The sequence below is a fragment of the Ambystoma mexicanum genome, chromosome 11 (genome assembly GCF_040938575.1).
Source record: "Ambystoma mexicanum isolate Mex_15411 chromosome 11, UKY_AmexF1_1, whole genome shotgun sequence".
NCBI classification, from domain to species: domain Eukaryota; kingdom Metazoa; phylum Chordata; class Amphibia; order Caudata; family Ambystomatidae; genus Ambystoma; species Ambystoma mexicanum.
This window is the reverse complement of record NC_090934.1, coordinates 1,143,119,654-1,143,139,661: the sequence shown is the minus strand read 5'-3', so window position 1 is coordinate 1,143,139,661 and position 20,008 is coordinate 1,143,119,654.

Below are 20,008 nucleotides of genomic sequence, written 5' to 3'. Positions count from 1 at the left end.
CATGCTATCGGAAGGGTATCAGGATTGGATTTGGAAGGAGTTGGATATCCCATCTCATGCTATAGGAAGGGTCTCAGGTTGGAATGGGAAGGAGTTGGATATCACATCTCATGTTATAGGAAGGGTCTCAGGTTTGGAATGGGAAGGAGTTGGATATCCCATCTCATGTTATAGGACGGGTCTCTGGTTTGGTATAAGCATTGAGATATCACATCTCATGCTATAGGAAGGGTCTCAGGATTGGAATGGGAAGGATTTGGATATCACATCTCATGCTATAGGAAGGGTCTCAGGTTTGGTATACGCATGCAGATATCACTTCTCATGCTATAGGAAGGGTCTCAGGATTGGAATGGGAAGGAGTTGGATATCACATCTCATGCTATAGGAAGGGTCTCGGGTTTGGTATAAGCATGGAGATATCACTTCTCATGCTATAGGAAGGGTCTCAGGATTGGAATGGGAAGGAGTTGGATATCACATCTCATGCTAAAGGGAGGGTCTCAGGTTTGGAAGGGGAAGGATTTGGATATCACATCTCGTTATCAGAAGGATCTCAGGTTTGGTATTAGAAGTATTGAGATATCATATCTCATGCTATAGTAAGGGTCTCAGGACTGGAATGGGAAGGAGTTGGATATCACATCTCATGCTAAAGGAAGGGTCTCAGGTTTGGTAGAAGCATTGAGATATCACATCTCCTGCTATAGGAAGGGTCTTAGGATTGGAATGGGAAGGACTTAGATATCACATATCATGCTATTGGGAGGGTCTCAGTTTTGATATTAGAAGCATTGAGATATCACATCTTATGCTATCGGAAGTGTCTCAGGATTGGAATGGGAAGGAGCTGGATATCACATCTCATGCTAAAGGAAGGGTCTCAGGTTTGGAACGGGAAGGAGTTGGATATCACATCTCATGTTATAGGAAGGGTCTCAGGTTTGGTATAAGCATTGAGATATCACATCTCTGCTATCGGAAGTGTCTCAGGATTGGAATGGGAAGGAGTTGGATATCCCATCTCATGCTATAGATATGCTCTCAGGTTTGGAAAGGGAAGGAGTTGGATATCACATCTCATGCGATAGGAAATTTCTCAGGATTGGAATGGGAAGGAGTTGGATATCCCATCTCATGCTATAGATATGCTCTCAGGTTTAGAAAGGGAAGGAGTTGGATATCACATCTCATGCGATAGGAAATTTCTCAGGATTGGAATGGGAAGTAGTTGGATATCACATCTCATGCTATAGGATGGGTCTCAGGATTGGAATGGAAGGAGTTGGATATCACATCTCATGCTATAAGAAGGGTCTCAGGATTGGAATGGGAAGTAGTTGGATATCACATCTCATGCAATAGGAAGGGTCTCAGGTTTGGTATTAGAAGCATTGAGATATCACATCTCATGCTATAGGAAGGGTCTCAGGATTGGAATGGGAAGGAATTGGATATCACATCATGCTATAGATAGGCTCTCAGGTTTGGAAAGGGAAGGAGTTGGATATCACATCTCATGCTATAGGAAGGGTCTCAGGATTGGAATGGGAAGTAGTTGGATATCACATCTCATGCTATAGGAAGGGTCTCAGGTTTGGTATAAGCATTGAGATATCACATCTCATGCTATAGGAAGGGTCTCAGGATTGGAATGGGAAGGAATTGGATATCACATCATGCTATAGATAGGCTCTCAGGTTTGGAAAGGGAAGGAGTTGGATATCACATCTCATGCTATAGGAAGGGTCTCAGGATTGGAATGGGAAGTAGTTGGATATCACATCTCATGCTATAGGAAGGGTCTCAGGTTTGGTATAAGCATTGAGATATCACATCTCATGCTATAGGAAGGGTCTCAGGATTGGAATGGGAAGGAATTGGATATCACATCTCATGCTATAGATAGGCTCTCAGGTTTGGAAAGGGAAGGAGTTGGATATCACATCTCATGCTATAGGAAGGGTCTCAGGTTGGAATGGGAAGGAGTTGGATATCACATCTCATGTTATAGGAAGGGTCTCAGGTTTGGAATGGGAAGGAGTTGGATATCCCATCTCATGTTATAGGACGGGTCTCTGGTTTGGTATAAGCATTGAGATATCACATCTCATGCTATAGGAAGGGTCTCAGGATTGGAATGGGAAGGATTTGGATATCACATCTCATGCTATAGGAAGGGTCTCAGGTTTGGTATACGCATGCAGATATCACTTCTCATGCTATAGGAAGGGTCTCAGGATTGGAATGGGAAGGAGTTGGATATCACATCTCATGCTATAGGAAGGGTCTCGGGTTTGGTATAAGCATGGAGATATCACTTCTCATGCTATAGGAAGGGTCTCAGGATTGGAATGGGAAGGAGTTGGATATCACATCTCATGCTAAAGGGAGGGTCTCAGGTTTGGAAGGGGAAGGATTTGGATATCACATCTCGTTATCAGAAGGATCTCAGGTTTGGTATTAGAAGTATTGAGATATCATATCTCATGCTATAGTAAGGGTCTCAGGACTGGAATGGGAAGGAGTTGGATATCACATCTCATGCTAAAGGAAGGGTCTCAGGTTTGGTAGAAGCATTGAGATATCACATCTCCTGCTATAGGAAGGGTCTTAGGATTGGAATGGGAAGGACTTAGATATCACATATCATGCTATTGGGAGGGTCTCAGTTTTGATATTAGAAGCATTGAGATATCACATCTTATGCTATCGGAAGTGTCTCAGGATTGGAATGGGAAGGAGCTGGATATCACATCTCATGCTAAAGGAAGGGTCTCAGGTTTGGAACGGGAAGGAGTTGGATATCACATCTCATGTTATAGGAAGGGTCTCAGGTTTGGTATAAGCATTGAGATATCACATCTCTGCTATCGGAAGTGTCTCAGGATTGGAATGGGAAGGAGTTGGATATCCCATCTCATGCTATAGATATGCTCTCAGGTTTGGAAAGGGAAGGAGTTGGATATCACATCTCATGCGATAGGAAATTTCTCAGGATTGGAATGGGAAGGAGTTGGATATCCCATCTCATGCTATAGATATGCTCTCAGGTTTAGAAAGGGAAGGAGTTGGATATCACATCTCATGCGATAGGAAATTTCTCAGGATTGGAATGGGAAGTAGTTGGATATCACATCTCATGCTATAGGATGGGTCTCAGGATTGGAATGGAAGGAGTTGGATATCACATCTCATGCTATAAGAAGGGTCTCAGGATTGGAATGGGAAGTAGTTGGATATCACATCTCATGCAATAGGAAGGGTCTCAGGTTTGGTATTAGAAGCATTGAGATATCACATCTCATGCTATAGGAAGGGTCTCAGGATTGGAATGGGAAGGAATTGGATATCACATCATGCTATAGATAGGCTCTCAGGTTTGGAAAGGGAAGGAGTTGGATATCACATCTCATGCTATAGGAAGGGTCTCAGGATTGGAATGGGAAGTAGTTGGATATCACATCTCATGCTATAGGAAGGGTCTCAGGTTTGGTATAAGCATTGAGATATCACATCTCATGCTATAGGAAGGGTCTCAGGATTGGAATGGGAAGGAATTGGATATCACATCTCATGCTATAGATAGGCTCTCAGGTTTGGAAAGGGAAGGAGTTGGATATCACATCTCATGCTATAGGAAGGGTCTCAGGATTGGAATGGGAAGTAGTTGGAAATCACATCTCATGCTATAGGAAGGGTCTCAGGTTTGGTATAAGCATTGAGATATCACATCTCATGCTATAGGAAGGATCTCAGGTTTGGTATTAGAAGCATTGAGAAATCACATCTCATGCTATAGGAAGGGTCTCAGGATTGGAATGGGAAGGAGTTGGATATCACATCTCATGTTATAGGAAGGATCTCAGGTTTGGTATTAGAAGCATTGAGAAATCACATCTCATGCTATAGGAAGGGTCTCAGGATTGGAATGGGAAGGAGTTGGATATCACATATGCTAAAGGGAGGGTCTCAGGTTTGGAAGGGGAAGGATTTGGATATAACATCTCGTGTTATAGGAATGATCTCAAGTTTGGTATTAGAAGCATTGAGATATCACATCTCATGCTATCGGAAGGATCTCAGGTTTGGTGTTAGAAACATTGAGATATCAAATCTCATGCTATAGGAAGGGTCTCAGGATTGGAATGGGAAGGAGTTGGATATCACATCTCATGCTATAGGAAGGGTCTCAGGATTGGAATGGGAAGGAGTTGTATATGACATCTCATGCCACAGGAAGGGTCTCAGGTTTGGTATAAGCATTGAGATATCACATCTCTGCTATCGGAAGGGTCTCAGGATTGGAATGGGAAGGAGTTGGATATCCCATCTTATGTTATAGGAAGGGTCTCAGGTTTGGTATTAGAAGCATTGAGATATCACATCTCATGCTAAAGGAAGGGTCTCAGGATTGGAATGGGAAGGACTTGGATATCACATCTGAATCTATAGGGAGGGTCTCACGTTTGGAAAGGGAAGGGGTTGGATATCACATTTCATGTTAGAGGTAGGAATCAGGTTTGGTATTAGAGGCATTGAGATATCACATCTCATGCTATCAGAAGGGTCTCAAGATTGGAATGGGAAGGAGTTGGATATCACATCTCATGCTAAAGGGAGGGTCTCAGGTTTGGAAGGGGAAGGATTTGGATATCACATCTCATGTTATAGGAAGGGTCTCAGGTTTGGTATCAGAAGCATTGAGATATGACATCTCATGCTATTGGAAGGATCTCAGGTTTGGTATTAGAGGCATTGAGATATCACATCTCATGCTAAAGGGAGGGTCTCAGGTTTGGAAGGGGAAGGATTTGGATATCACATCTCTTATTATAGGAAGGATCACAGGTTTGGTATTAGAAGCATTGAGATATCACATCTCATGCTATCGGAAGGGTCTCAGGATTGGAATGGGAAGGAGTTGGATATCACATCTCATGCTATAGGAAGGGGCTCAGGTTTGGAACGGGAAGGAGTTGGATATCACATCTCATGTTATAGGAAGAGTCTCAGGTTTGGTATAAGCATTGAGATATCACATCTCTGCTATCGGAGGTGTCTCAGGATTGGGATGGGAAGGAATTGGATATCACATCTCATGCTATAGGAAGGGTCTCAGGTTTGGAACGGGAAGGAGTTGGATATCCCATCTCATGTTATAGGACGGGTCTCAGGTTTGATATTAGAAGCATTGAGATATCACATCGCATGCTGTAGGAAGGGTCTCAGGTTTGGAATGGGAAGGATTTGGATATCACATTTCATGTCATAGGAAGGATCTCAGGTTTGGTATTAGAAGCATTGATATATCACATCTCATGCTATAGGAATGGTCTCAGGATTGGAATGGGTAGGAGTTGGATATTACATTCTTGCTATAGGAAGGGTCTCATGTTTGAAATGGGAAGGACTTGGATATGACATATGCTATAGGAAGTGTCTCAGGTTTGGAACGGGAATGAGTTGGATATCACATCTCATGTTATAGGAAGGGTCTCAGGTTTGGTATAAGCATTGAGATATCACATCTCTGCTATCGGAAGTGGCTCAGGATTGGAATGGGAAGGATTTGGATATCACATCTCATGCTATAGGAAGGGTCTCAGGTTTGGGATACGCATGGAGATACTTCTCATGCTATAGGAAGGGTCTCAGGATTGGAATGGGAAGGAGTTGGATATTACATCTCATGCTATAGGAAGGGTCTCAGGTTTGGTATAAGCCTGGAGATATCACTTCTCATGCTATAGGAAGGGTCTCAGGATTGGAATGGGAAGGAGTTGGATATCACATCTCATGTTATAGGAAGGGTCTCAGGTTTGGTATTAGAAGCATTGAGACATCACATCTCATGCTATGGGAAGGGTCTCAGGATTGGAATGGGAAGGAGTTGGATATCACATCTCATGCTATAGGAAGGGTCTCAGGTTTGGTATAAGCATTGAGATATCACATCTCATGCTATAGGAAGGGTCTCAGGATTGGAATGGGAAGGAGTTGTATATGACATCTCAGGCCATAGCAAGGGTCTCAGGTTTGGTATAAGCATTGAGATATCACATCTCTGCTATCGGAAGGGTCTCAGGATTGGAATGGGAAGGAGTTGGATATCCCATCTCATGTTATAGGAAGGGTCTCAGGTTTGGTATTAGAAGCATTGAGATATCACATCTCATGCTATAGGAAGGGTCTCAGGATTGGAATGGGAAGGACTTGGATGTCAGATCTCATGCTATAGGGAGGGTCTCAAGTTTGATATTAGAAGCATTGAGATAAAAAATCTCATGATATCGGAAGGGTGTCAGGATTGGAATGGGAAGGAGTTGGAAATTACATCTCATGATAAAGGAAGGGTCTAAGGTTTGGAAGGGGAAGGATTTGGATATCACATCTCATGTTATAGGACGGGTCTCAGGTTTGGTATTAGAAGCATTGAGATATCAAGTCTCATGGTATAGGAAGGGTCTCAGAATTGGAATGGGAAGGAGTTGGATATTGCATCTCAAGCTATAGGAAGGGTCTCAGGATTGGAATGGGAAGGAGTTTGATATCACATCTCATGCCATAGTATGGGTCTCAGGTTTGGTATAAGCATTGAGATATCACATCTCTGCTATCGGAAGGGTCTCAGGATTGGAATGGGAAGGAGTTGGATATCCCATCTCATGTTATAGGAAGGGTCTCAGGTTTGGTATTAGAAGCATTGAGATATCACATCTCATGCTATAGGAAGGGTCTCAGGATTGGAATGGGAAGGACTTGGATGTCAGATCTCATGCTATAGGGAGGGTCTCAAGTTTGATATTAGAAGCATTGAGATAACAAATCTCATGATATCGGAAGGGTGTCAGGATTGGAATGGGTAGGAGTTGGAAATTACATCTCATGATAAAGGAAGGGTCTAAGGTTTGGAAGGGGAAGGATTTGGATATCACATCTCATGTTATAGGACGGGTCTCAGGTTTGGTATTAGAAGCATTGAGATATCAAGTCTCATGGTATAGGAAGGGTCTCAGAATTGGAATGGGAAGGAGTTGGATATCGCATCTCAAGCTATAGGAAGGGTCTCAGGATTGGAATGGGAAGGAGTTTGATATCACATCTCATGCCATAGTATGGGTCTCAGGTTTGGTAGAAGCATTGGGATATCACATCTCATGCTATCGGAAGGGTATCAGGATTGGATTTGGAAGGAGTTGGATATCCCATCTCATGCTATAGGAAGGGTCTCAGGTTGGAATGGGAAGGAGTTGGATATCACATCTCATGTTATAGGAAGGGTCTCTGGATTGGAATGGGAAGGAGTTGAATATCCCATCTCATGTTATAGGACGGGTCTCTGGTTTGGTATAAGCATTGAGATATCACATCTCATGCTATAGGAAGGGTCTCAGGATTGGAATGGGAAGGATTTGGATATCACATCTCATTCCTATAGGAAGGGTCTCAGGTTTGGTATACGCATGGAGATATCACTTCTCATGCTATAGGAAGGGTCTAGGATTGGAATGGGAAGGAGTTGGATATCACATCTCATGCTATAGGAAGGGTCTCGGGTTTGGTGTAAGCATGGAGATATCACTTCTCATGCTATAGGAAGGGTCTCAGGATTGGAATGGGAAGGACTTGGATATCCCATCTCATGTTATAGGAAGGGTCTCAGGTTTGGTATTAGAAGCATTGAGATATCACATCTCATGCTATGGGAAGGGTCTCAGGATTGGAATGGGAAGGACTTGGATGTCAGATCTCATGCTATAGGGAGGGTCTCAAGTTTGATATTAGAAGCATTGAGATAACAAATCTCATGATATCGGAAGGGTGTCAGGATTGGAATGGGAAGGAGTTGGATATCACATCTCAAGCTATAGGAAGGGTCTCAGGATTGGAATGGGAAGGAGTTTGATATCACATCTCATGCCATAGTATGGGTCTCAGGTTTGGTAGAAGCATTGGGATATCACATCTCATGCTATTGGAAGGGTATTAGGATTGGATTTGGAAGGAGTTGGATATCCCATCTCATGCTATAGGAAGGGTCTCAGGTTGGAATGGGAAGGAGTTGAATATCACATCTCATGTTATAGGAAGGGTCTCAGGATTGGAATGGGAAGGACGTGGATATCATATCTCATGCTATAGGAAGGCTCTCAGGTTTGGAAGGGGAAGGAGTTGGATATCACATCTCAAGCTATAGGAAGGGTCTCAGGTTTGGTATAAGCATTGAGATATCACATCTCATGCTATAGGAAGGGTCTCAGGATTGGAATGGGAAGGAGTTGGATATCACATCTCATGTTATAGGAAAGATATCAGGTTTGGTATTAGAAGCATTGAGACATCACATCTCATGTTATAGGAAGGGTCTCAGGATTGGAATGGGAAGAAGTTGGATATCACATCTCATGCTATAGGAAGGGTCTCAGGTTTGGTATAAGCATTGAGATATCACATCTCATGCTATAGGAAGGGTCTCAGGATTGGAATGGGAAGGAGTTGTATATGACATCTCAAGCTATAGGAAGGGTCTCAGGTTTGGTATAAGCATTGAGATATCACATCTCATGCTATAGGAAGGGTCTCAGGATTGGAATGGGAAGGAGTTGGATAGCACATCTCATGTTAGAGGAAGGATCTCAGGTTTGGTATTAGAGGCATTGAGATATCACATCTCATGCTATAGGAAGGTTCTCAGGATTGGAATGGGAAGGAGTTGGATATCACATCTCAAGCTATAGGAAGGGTCTCAGGTTTGGTATAAGCATTGAGATATCACATCTCATGCTATAGGAAGGGTCTCAGGATTGGAATGGGAAGGAGTTGGATATCACATCTCATGTTATAGGAAAGATATCAGGTTTGGTATTAGAAGCATTGAGACATCACATCTCATGTTATAGGAAGGGTCTCAGGATTGGAATGGGAAGAAGTTGGATATCACATCTCATGCTATAGGAAGGGTCTCAGGTTTGGTATAAGCATTGAGATATCACATCTCATGCTATAGGAAGGGTCTCAGGATTGGAATGGGAAGGAGTTGTATATGACATCTCATGCCATAGGAAGGGTCTCAGGTTTGGTATAAGCATTGAGATATCACATCTCATGCTATAGGAAGTGTCTCAGGATTGGAATTGAAAGGAGTTGGATATCCCATCTCATGTTATAGGACGGGTCTCAGGTTTGTTATTAGAATCATTGAGATATCATATTGCATGCTGTAGGAAGGGTCTAAGGATTGGAATGGGAAGGACTTGGATATCACATCTCATGCTATAGGTAGGCTCTCAGGTTTGGAAAGGGACGGAGTTGGATATCACATTTCATGTTAGAGGAAGGATCTCAGGTTTGGTATTAGAGGAATTGAGATATCACATCTCATGCTATAGGAAGGGTCTCAGGATTGGAATGGGAAGGAGTTGGATATCACATCTCATGCTATAGGAAGGTTCTCAGGTTTGGTATAAGCATTGAGATATCACATCCCATGCTATAGGAAGTGTCTCAGGATTGGAATGGGAAGGACTTGGATATCACATCTCATGCTATAGGCAGGGTCTCAGGTTTGGAAAGGGAAGGAGTTGGATATCACATCTCATGTTATAGGAAGAGTCTCAGGTTTGGTATAAGCATTGAGATATCACATCTCTGCTATCGGAAGGGTCTCAGGATTGGAATGGGAAGGAGTTGGATATCACATCTCATGCTATAGGAAGGGTCTCAGGTTTGGAACGGGAAGGAGTTGGATATCACATCTCATGTTATAGGAAGAGTCTCAGGTTTGGTATAAGCATTGAGATATCACATCTCTGCTATCGGAGGTGTCTCAGGATTGGGATGGGAAGGAATTGGATATCACATCTCATGCTATAGGAAGGGTCACAGGTTTGGAGCGGGAAGGAGTTGGATATCCCATCTCATGTTATAGGACGGGTCTCAGGTTTGATATTAGAAGCATTGAGATATCACATCGCATGCTGTAGGAAGGGTCTCAGGTTTGGAATGGGAAGGATTTGGATATCATATCTCATGTTATAGGGCGGGTCCCATGTTTGGTATTAGAAGCATTGAGATATCACATCTCATGCTATAGGAGGAGTCTCAGGATTGGAATGGGAAGGAGTTGGATATCATGTCTCATGTTATAGGAAGGGTCTCAGAATTGGAATGGCAAGGAGTTGGATATCACATCTCATGCTAAAGGAAGGGTCTCAGGTTTGATAGAAGCATTGAGATATCACATCTCATGCTATAGGAAGGAACTCAGGATTGCAATGGGAAGGAGTTGGATATCACATCTCATGCCATAGGATGGGTCATCAGGTTTGGTATAAGCATTGAGATATCACATCTCTGCTATCGGAAGGGTCTCAGGATAGGAATGGGAAGGAGTTTGATATCACATCTCATGTTATAGGAAGGATCTCGGGTTTGGTATTAGAAGCATTGAGATATCACATCTCATGCTATAGGAAGGGTCTCAGGATTGGAATCGGAAGGAGTTGTATATGACATCTCATGCCATAGGAAGGGTATCAGGTTTGGTATAAGCATTGAGATATCACATCTCTGCTATCGGAAGGGTCTCAGGATTGGAATGGGAAGGAGTTGGATATCCCATCTCGTTATAGGAAGGGTCTCAGGTTTGGTATTAGAAGCATTGAGATATCACATCTCATGCTATAGGAAGGGTCTAAGGTTTGGAAAGGGGAAGGATTTGGGTATCACATCTCATGTTATAGGACCGGTCTCAGGTTTGGTATTATAAGCATTTAGATATCAAATCTCATGGTATAGGTCGGGTCTCAGAATTGGAATGGGAAGGAGTTGGATATCACATCTCAAGCTATAGAAAGGGTCTCAGGATTGGAATGGGAAGGAGTTTGATATCACATCTCATGCCATGGTATGGGTCTCAGGTTTTGTAGAAGCATTGGGATATCACATCACATGCTATAGGCAGGGTCTCAGGGTTGGAAGGGGAAGGAGTTGGATATCACATTTCATGTTAGAGGTAGGATCTCAGGTTTGGTATTAGAGGCATTGAGATATCACATCTCATGCCATCAGAAGGGTCTCAGGATTGGAATGGGAAGGACTTGGATATCACATCTCATTCTATAGGAAGGAACTCAGGATTGCAATGGGAAGGAGTTGGATATCACATCTCATGCCATAGGATGGGTCATCAGGTTTGGTATAAGCATTGAGATATCACATCTCTGCTATCGGAAGGGTCTCAGGATAGGAATGGGAAGGAGTTTGATATCACATCTCATGTTATAGGAAGGATCTCGGGTTTGGTATTAGAAGCATTGAGATATCACATCTCATGCTATAGGAAGGGTCTCAGGATTGGAATCGGAAGGAGTTGTATATGACATCTCATGCCATAGGAAGGGTATCAGGTTTGGTATAAGCATTGAGATATCACATCTCTGCTATCGGAAGGGTCTCAGGATTGGAATGGGAAGGAGTTGGATATCCCATCTCGTTATAGGAAGGGTCTCAGGTTTGGTATTAGAAGCATTGAGATATCACATCTCATGCTATAGGAAGGGTCTAAGGTTTGGAAAGGGGAAGGATTTGGGTATCACATCTCATGTTATAGGACCGGTCTCAGGTTTGGTATTAGAAGCATTTAGATATCAAATCTCATGGTATAGGTCGGGTCTCAGAATTGGAATGGGAAGGAGTTGGATATCACATCTCAAGCTATAGAAAGGGTCTCAGGATTGGAATGGGAAGGAGTTTGATATCACATCTCATGCCATGGTATGGGTCTCAGGTTTTGTAGAAGCATTGGGATATCACATCACATGCTATAGGCAGGGTCTCAGGGTTGGAAGGGGAAGGAGTTGGATATCACATTTCATGTTAGAGGTAGGATCTCAGGTTTGGTATTAGAGGCATTGAGATATCACATCTCATGCCATCAGAAGGGTCTCAGGATTGGAATGGGAAGGACTTGGATATCACATCTCATTCTATAGGAAGGCTCTCAGGGTTGGAAGGGGAAGGAGTTGGATATCACATTTCATGTTAGAGGTAGGATCTCAGGTTTGGTATTAGAGGCATTGAGATATCACATCTCATGCCATCAGAAGGGTCTCAGGATTGGAATGGGAAGGAGTTGGATATCACATCTCATGCTATAGGAAGGGTCTCAGGTTTGGTATACGCATGGAGATATCACTTCTCATGCTATAGGAAGGGTCTAGGATTGGAATGGGAAGGAGTTGGATATCACATCTCATGCTATAGGAAGGGTCTCGGGTTTGGTATAAGCATTGAGATATCACATCTCATGCTATAGGAAGGGTCTCAGGATTGGAATGGGAAGGAGTTGGATATCACATCTCATGTTATAGGAAAGATATCAGGTTTGGTATTAGAAGCATTGAGACATCACATCTCATGTTATAGGAAGGGTCTCAGGATTGGAATGGGAAGAAGTTGGATATCACATCTCATGCTATAGGAAGGGTCTCAGGTTTGGTATAAGCATTGAGATATCACATCTCATGCTATAGGAAGGGTCTCAGGATTGGAATGGGAAGGAGTTGTATATGACATCTCATGCCATAGGAAGGGTCTCAGGTTTGGTATAAGCATTGAGATATCACATCTCATGCTATAGGAAGTGTCTCAGGATTGGAATTGAAAGGAGTTGGATATCCCATCTCATGTTATAGGACGGGTCTCAGGTTTGTTATTAGAATCATTGAGATATCATATTGCATGCTGTAGGAAGGGTCTAAGGATTGGAATGGGAAGGACTTGGATATCACATCTCATGCTATAGGTAGGCTCTTAGGTTTGGAAAGGGACGGAGTTGGATATCACATTTCATGTTAGAGGAAGGATCTCAGGTTTGGTATTAGAGGAATTGAGATATCACATCTCATGCTATAGGAAGGGTCTCAGGATTGGAATGGGAAGGAGTTGGATATCACATCTCATGCTATAGGAAGGGTCTCAGGTTTGGTATAAGCATTGAGATATCACATCCCATGCTATAGGAAGTGTCTCAGGATTGGAATGGGAAGGACTTGGATATCACATCTCATGCTATAGGCAGGGTCTCAGGTTTGGAAAGGGAAGGAGTTGGATATCACATCTCGTTATAGGAAGAGTCTCAGGTTTGGTATAAGCATTGAGATATCACATCTCTGCTATCGGAAGGGTCTCAGGATTGGAATGGGAAGGAGTTGGATATCACATCTCATGCTATAGGAAGGGTCTCAGGTTTGGAACGGGAAGGAGTTGGATATCACATCTCATGTTATAGGAAGAGTCTCAGGTTTGGTATAAGCATTGAGATATCACATCTCTGCTATCGGAGGTGTCTCAGGATTGGGATGGGAAGGAATTGGATATCACATCTCATGCTATAGGAAGGGTCACAGGTTTGGAACGGGAAGGAGTTGGATATCCCATCTCATGTTATAGGACGGGTCTCAGGTTTGATATTAGAAGCATTGAGATATCACATCGCATGCTGTAGGAAGGGTCTCAGGTTTGGAATGGGAAGGATTTGGATATCACATTTCATGTCATAGGAAGGATCTCAGGTTTGGTATTAGAAGCATTGATACATCACATCTCATGCTATAGGAATGGTCTCAGGATTGGAATGGGTAGGAGTTGGATATTACATTCTTGCTATAGGAAGGGTCTCATGTTTGGAATGGGAAGGACTTGGATATCACATATGCTATAGGAAGTGTCTCAGGTTTGGAACGGGAATGAGTTGGATATCACATCTCATGTTATAGGAAGGGTCTCGGGTTTGGTATAAGCATTGAGATATCACATCTCTGCTATCGGAAGTGGCTCAGGATTGGAATGGGAAGGATTTGGATATCACATCTCATGCTATAGGAAGGGTCTCAGGTTTGGTATACGCATGGAGATACTTCTCATGCTATAGGAAGGGTCTCAGGATTGGAATGGGAAGGAGTTGGATATTACATCTCATGCTATAGGAAGGGTCTCAGGTTTGGTATAAGCATGGAGATATGTTGAAAACGCCTTAGCTCGTGCGCAACACTGGATACCCTCAGTCGTATCCCACCGCTGTACACCAATTTGTTAAGACGGATTTCTGAACTTCTGCGCCACCAGGACAGAGTTCAGAAATCCGTCTTAACAAGATATCACATCTCTGCTATCGGAAGTGGCTCAGGATTGGAATGGGAAGGATTTGGATATCACATCTCATGCTATAGGAAGGGTCTCAGGTTTGGTATACGCATGGAGATACTTCTCATGCTATAGGAAGGGTCTCAGGATTGGAATGGGAAGGAGTTGGATATTACATCTCATGTTATAGGAAGGGTCTCAGGTTTGGTATTAGAAGCATTGAGACATCACATCTCATGCTATGGGAAGGGTCTCAGGATTGGAATGGGAAGGAGTTGGATATCACATCTCATGCTATAGGAAGGGTCTCAGGTTTGGTATAAGCATTGAGATATCACATCTCATGCTATAGGAAGGGTCTCAGGATTGGAATGGGAAGGAGTTGTATATGACATCTCAGGCCATAGCAAGGGTCTCAGGTTTGGTATAAGCATTGAGATATCACATCTCTGCTATCGGAAGGGTCTCAGGATTGGAATGGGAAGGAGTTGGATATGCCATCTCATGTTATAGGAAGGGTCTCAGGTTTGGTATTAGAAGCATTGAGATATCACATCTCATGCTATAGGAAGGGTCTCAGGATTGGAATGGGAAGGACTTGGATGTCAGATCTCATGCTATAGGGAGGGTCTCAAGTTTGATATTAGAAGCATTGAGATAACAAATCTCATGATATCGGAAGGGTGTCAGGATTGGAATGGGAAGGAGTTGGAAATCACATCTCATGATAAAGGAAGGGTCTAAGGTTTGGAAGGGGAAGGATTTGGATATCACATCTCATGTTATAGGACGGGTCTCAGGTTTGGTATTAGAAGCATTGAGATATCAAGTCTCATGGTATAGGAAGGGTCTCAGAATTGGAATGGGAAGGAGTTGGATATCACATCTCAAGCTATAGGAAGGGTCTCAGGATTGGAATGGGAAGGAGTTTGATATCACATCTCATGTTATAGGAAGGGTCTCAGGTTTGGAATGGGAAGGAGTTGGATATCCCATCTCATGTTATAGGACGGGTCTCTGGTTTGGTAGAAGCATTGGGATATCACATCTCATGCTATCGGAAGGGTATCAGGATTGGATTTGGAAGGAGTTGGATATCCCATCTCATGCTATAGGAAGGGTCTCAGGTTGGAATGGGAAGGAGTTGGATATCACATCTCATGTTATAGGAAGGGTCTCAGGTTTGGAATGGGAAGGAGTTGGATATCCCATCTCATGTTATAGGACGGGTCTCTGGTTTGGTATAAGCATTGAGATATCACATCTCATGCTATAGGAAGGGTCTCAGGATTGGAATGGGAAGGATTTGGATATCACATCTCATGCTATAGGAAGGGTCTCAGGTTTGGTATACGCATGCAGATATCACTTCTCATGCTATAGGAAGGGTCTCAGGATTGGAATGGGAAGGAGTTGGATATCACATCTCATGCTATAGGAAGGGTCTCGGGTTTGGTATAAGCATGGAGATATCACTTCTCATGCTATAGGAAGGGTCTCAGGATTGGAATGGGAAGGAGTTGGATATCACATCTCATGCTAAAGGGAGGGTCTCAGGTTTGGAAGGGGAAGGATTTGGATATCACATCTCGTTATCAGAAGGATCTCAGGTTTGGTATTAGAAGTATTGAGATATCATATCTCATGCTATAGTAAGGGTCTCAGGACTGGAATGGGAAGGAGTTGGATATCACATCTCATGCTAAAGGAAGGGTCTCAGGTTTGGTAGAAGCATTGAGATATCACATCTCCTGCTATAGGAAGGGTCTTAGGATTGGAATGGGAAGGACTTAGATATCACATATCATGCTATTGGGAGGGTCTCAGTTTTGATATTAGAAGCATTGAGATATCACATCTTATGCTATCGGAAGTGTCTCAGGATTGGAATGGGAAGGAGCTGGATATCACATCTCATGCTAAAGGAAGGGTCTCAGGTTTGGAACGGGAAGGAGTTGGATATCACATCTCATGTTATAGGAAGGGTCTCAGGTTTGGTATAAGCATTGAGATATCACATCTCTGCTATCGGAAGTGTCTCAGGATTGGAATGGGAAGGAGTTGGATATCCCATCTCATGCTATAGATATGCTCTCAGGTTTGGAAAGGGAAGGAGTTGGATATCACATCTCATGCGATAGGAAATTTCTCAGGATTGGAATGGGAAGGAGTTGGATATCCCATCTCATGCTATAGATATGCTCTCAGGTTTAGAAAGGGAAGGAGTTGGATATCACATCTCATGCGATAGGAAATTTCTCAGGATTGGAATGGGAAGTAGTTGGATATCACATCTCATGCTATAGGATGGGTCTCAGGATTGGAATGGAAGGAGTTGGATATCACATCTCATGCTATAAGAAGGGTCTCAGGATTGGAATGGGAAGTAGTTGGATATCACATCTCATGCAATAGGAAGGGTCTCAGGTTTGGTATTAGAAGCATTGACATATCACATCTCATGCTATAGGAAGGGTCTCAGGATTGGAATGGGAAGGAATTGGATATCACATCATGCTATAGATAGGCTCTCAGGTTTGGAAAGGGAAGGAGTTGGATATCACATCTCATGCTATAGGAAGGGTCTCAGGATTGGAATGGGAAGTAGTTGGATATCACATCTCATGCTATAGGAAGGGTCTCAGGTTTGGTATAAGCATTGAGATATCACATCTCATGCTATAGGAAGGGTCTCAGGATTGGAATGGGAAGGAATTGGATATCACATCTCATGCTATAGATAGGCTCTCAGGTTTGGAAAGGGAAGGAGTTGGATATCACATCTCATGCTATAGGAAGGGTCTCAGGATTGGAATGGGAAGTAGTTGGAAATCACATCTCATGCTATAGGAAGGGTCTCAGGTTTGGTATAAGCATTGAGATATCACATCTCATGCTATAGGAAGGATCTCAGGTTTGGTATTAGAAGCATTGAGAAATCACATCTCATGCTATAGGAAGGGTCTCAGGATTGGAATGGGAAGGAGTTGGATATCACATCTCATGTTATAGGAAGGATCTCAGGTTTGGTATTAGAAGCATTGAGAAATCACATCTCATGCTATAGGAAGGGTCTCAGGATTGGAATGGGAAGGAGTTGGATATCACATATGTTAAAGGGAGGGTCTCAGGTTTGGAAGGGGAAGGATTTGGATATAACATCTCGTGTTATAGGAATGATCTCAGGTTTGGTATTAGAAGCATTGAGATATCAAATCTCATGCTATAGGAAGGGTCTCAGGATTGGAATGGGAAGGAGTTGGATATCACATCTCATGCTATAGGAAGGGTCTCAGGATTGGAATGGGAAGGAGTTGTATATGACATCTCATGCCACAGGAAGGGTCTCAGGTTTGGTATAAGCATTGAGATATCACATCTCTGCTATCGGAAGGGTCTCAGGATTGGAATGGGAAGGAGTTGGATATCCCATCTTATGTTATAGGAAGGGTCTCAGGATTGGAATGGGAAGGAGTTGGATATCACATCTCATGCTATAGGAAGGGTCTCAGGATTGGAATGGGAAGGAGTTGTATATGACATCTCATGCCACAGGAAGGGTCTCAGGTTTGGTATAAGCATTGAGATATCACATCTCTGCTATCGGAAGGATCTCAGGTTTGGTGTTAGAAACATTGAGATATCAAATCTCATGCTATAGGAAGGGTCTCAGGATTGGAATGGGAAGGAGTTGGATATCACATCTCATGCTATAGGAAGGGTCTCAGGATTGGAATGGGAAGGAGTTGTATATGACATCTCATGCCACAGGAAGGGTCTCAGGTTTGGTATAAGCATTGAGATATCACATCTCTGCTATCGGAAGGGTCTCAGGATTGGAATGGGAAGGAGTTGGATATCCCATCTTATGTTATAGGAAGGGTCTCAGGTTTGGTATTAGAAGCATTGAGATATCACATCTCATGCTAAAGGAAGGGTCTCAGGATTGGAATGGGAAGGACTTGGATATCACATCTGAATCTATAGGGAGGGTCTCACGTTTGGAAAGGGAAGGGGTTGGATATCACATTTCATGTTAGAGGTAGGAATCAGGTTTGGTATTAGAGGCATTGAGATATCACATCTCATGCTATCAGAAGGGTCTCAAGATTGGAATGGGAAGGAGTTGGATATCACATCTCATGCTAAAGGGAGGGTCTCAGGTTTGGAAGGGGAAGGATTTGGATATCACATCTCATGTTATAGGAAGGGTCTCAGGTTTGGTATCAGAAGCATTGAGATATGACATCTCATGCTATTGGAAGGATCTCAGGTTTGGTATTAGAGGCATTGAGATATCACATCTCATGCTAAAGGGAGGGTCTCAGGTTTGGAAGGGGAAGGATTTGGATATCACATCTCTTATTATAGGAAGGATCACAGGTTTGGTATTAGAAGCATTGAGATATCACATCTCATGCTATCGGAAGGGTCTCAGGATTGGAATGGGAAGGAGTTGGATATCACATCTCATGCTATAGGAAGGGGCTCAGGTTTGGAACGGGAAGGAGTTGGATATCACATCTCATGTTATAGGAAGAGTCTCAGGTTTGGTATAAGCATTGAGATATCACATCTCTGCTATCGGAGGTGTCTCAGGATTGGGATGGGAAGGAATTGGATATCACATCTCATGCTATAGGAAGGGTCTCAGGTTTGGAACGGGAAGGAGTTGGATATCCCATCTCATGTTATAGGACGGGTCTCAGGTTTGATATTAGAAGCATTGAGATATCACATCGCATGCTGTAGGAAGGGTCTCAGGTTTGGAATGGGAAGGATTTGGATATCACATTTCATGTCATAGGAAGGATCTCAGGTTTGGTATTAGAAGCATTGATATATCACATCTCATGCTATAGGAATGGTCTCAGGATTGGAATGGGTAGGAGTTGGATATTACATTCTTGCTATAGGAAGGGTCTCATGTTTGAAATGGGAAGGACTTGGATATGACATATGCTATAGGAAGTGTCTCAGGTTTGGAACGGGAATGAGTTGGATATCACATCTCATGTTATAGGAAGGGTCTCAGGTTTGGTATAAGCATTGAGATATCACATCTCTGCTATCGGAAGTGGCTCAGGATTGGAATGGGAAGGATTTGGATATCACATCTCATGCTATAGGAAGGGTCTCAGGTTTGGTATAAGCCTGGAGATATCACTTCTCATGCTATAGGAAGGGTCTCAGGATTGGAATGGGAAGGAGTTGGATATCACATCTCATGTTATAGGAAGGGTCTCAGGTTTGGTATTAGAAGCATTGAGACATCACATCTCATGCTATGGGAAGGGTCTCAGGATTGGAATGGGAAGGAGTTGGATATCACATCTCATGCTATAGGAAGGGTCTCAGGTTTGGTATAAGCATTGAGATATCACATCTCATGCTATAGGAAGGGTCTCAGGATTGGAATGGGAAGGAGTTGTATATGACATCTCAGGCCATAGCAAGGGTCTCAGGTTTGGTATAAGCATTGAGATATCACATCTCTGCTATCGGAAGGGTCTCAGGATTGGAATGGGAAGGAGTTGGATATCCCATCTCATGTTATAGGAAGGGTCTCAGGTTTGGTATTAGAAGCATTGAGATATCACATCTCATGCTATAGGAAGGGTCTCAGGATTGGAATGGGAAGGACTTGGATGTCAGATCTCATGCTATAGGGAGGGTCTCAAGTTTGATATTAGAAGCATTGAGATAAAAAATCTCATGATATCGGAAGGGTGTCAGGATTGGAATGGGAAGGAGTTGGAAATTACATCTCATGATAAAGGAAGGGTCTAAGGTTTGGAAGGGGAAGGATTTGGATATCACATCTCATGTTATAGGACGGGTCTCAGGTTTGGTATTAGAA